The sequence below is a fragment of the Drosophila santomea genome, chromosome 3R (assembly GCF_016746245.2).
Source record: "Drosophila santomea strain STO CAGO 1482 chromosome 3R, Prin_Dsan_1.1, whole genome shotgun sequence".
Classification (NCBI taxonomy): Eukaryota; Metazoa; Arthropoda; class Insecta; order Diptera; family Drosophilidae; genus Drosophila; species Drosophila santomea.
This window is the reverse complement of record NC_053019.2, coordinates 24,327,285-24,329,186: the sequence shown is the minus strand read 5'-3', so window position 1 is coordinate 24,329,186 and position 1,902 is coordinate 24,327,285.

Sequence of the window (1,902 nt, the reverse complement as noted above, 5' to 3'; positions counted from 1 at the left end):
TAAATTTCAGCTGGACCAAGAGTCGGACTTCGTGTACTATTGACACGTTTTGTTGTAAACTTGGCATTGCTCATAAGCCAGCGCATGGAACAAGCATAATCCCCATATATCCCAGCGCACACATTTGCTTATGACTCATGCAAACACAAACAGACACCCTCACAGACACCAACGCACAGACTCACACTGAACAAAATGAATCTCTTTCTACTCAAAACTATTTAGCTTTGGATTGCATACCAAAAAAACCATTCAACTAAGCATACTCTTAGTAGACCCCATATAGCATGTGGACAAATAAAGTTGTGCATAGTTAATAATAAATATGTACGAGTATCGCATCAAGATTTATTTCTGTGCACCAACAGAGGAGCGGAGAGTATCGACAGCTTTCAGTGCTGAATCTGGATTACGGGTCGTATGTGTAATGCAGAATGTGTTCACCTCCTCGTCCTTTTGCCTGGTTACTTGTCCACTCGGTTGCCTGTTTATTTGCTGCCATTTTTAGTTGCTTTAAACTTGCAGCTTAATAGCAATTCTCCGCTTGGCCACCACTTGGTCGGCAGGCAAGTCTTTTTCGGAGCACTTGACTTGTTTGCCGTTCCGTTTGTCGTTTGCCCGCTGGTCGGATGGTCGGGTGGTCGGTCAGTTGGCCAGTTGACCAGTTGACCAGTTGGCCAACGCAGACATCTCCGTAAGCGTACTGTATGTTGTTTTATGTGGGCCAGAGATCCTGATTCCTGGCTGCTGGCTACTGGCTGTTGGCTACCGGTTCCGCCTGTTGCCTTTGACAGTTGTCAGGGCTAATACAGCATTTTCCCTGCATCTGCATGTTGAATCACTTGTCGCACTACTCCTGTATGTGTTACTTAAAGTGCAGCAGCAATATCTGAATGTGAAGGAGCACGAGAACATTTTGATTGCCTTCCCTCCACCCGATGATGAACAGTTCACGACCACAGATCAGGATTGCAAGGTGTATCATTTGACATTTGGCTTGCCCAAGCTGTTCATTGAAATTCTTTTTATAAAAGGTCTGTTTACCTTGCATTACACTTGGTGCGGTTAATTCATTTTTCAGTTTATTCTATCAATGGGTTTTTATTTGCTCTTCTATTGCGTGGCAACAGTGCTTTCCTCATCTACGATTGTCATACTAACCTATCACTAAAAGCTAAATCCTGATAAACGTTTTATTAACAAATAAATGTAATTGCTATACGAGTCAATGGTGTCCGAAGGGTTTCTATAGCAGTGCACAGATAAAGGCTGGAAAGCTTTGTTTTCAATAGCGACAGGCTTCGTATAATAGACAAAAATTGAAACGTGCCGGAAAAACGTGCCACAATGCAGTAGGAGATAAGGATTTCCCATTTTTTGTGGGTTTCAGGTAACGGATGAACAAAGGTTTGCTGTTTGATTGTGCCAAAAATAAATATGTCATTGTACCAAATACAAAACATCCCCAAACGGGATCATGGGATGGATATCACAGCGACAGTGGATCGGAGGAAAGGGAGCTTAAAACCGGGTAATTTGTTTGCTTGGGGCCTTGGCGGTTGTGGGGTCACTTTGGTCAACAAACTGCGATTGCCATGGGGGCGCGACTGAATTCCCTTTGAATTTAGTTTACACATTCCCCCGCAGGCCGGCTCTTTAACCTAATTAAACCGACAAAAGGCCCGCGAGTCCTTTAGCGCGTATCCAGCGGCCACGGTTCGTGTCTTTTATAATATACTAAAAATTGGTTTATAATTTTATGAAATACGAGTATTTCGCAAAAGCTGCATAAATTTTGGCCGGCGAAAATTTAAATCCTTCGGCAACGAGAATTAATGCCATTGTGCGTTCAGCGAAAGTGCTAACCGTCCCGTCTGTGTGGCAACTTTGTGCGGCATTTGC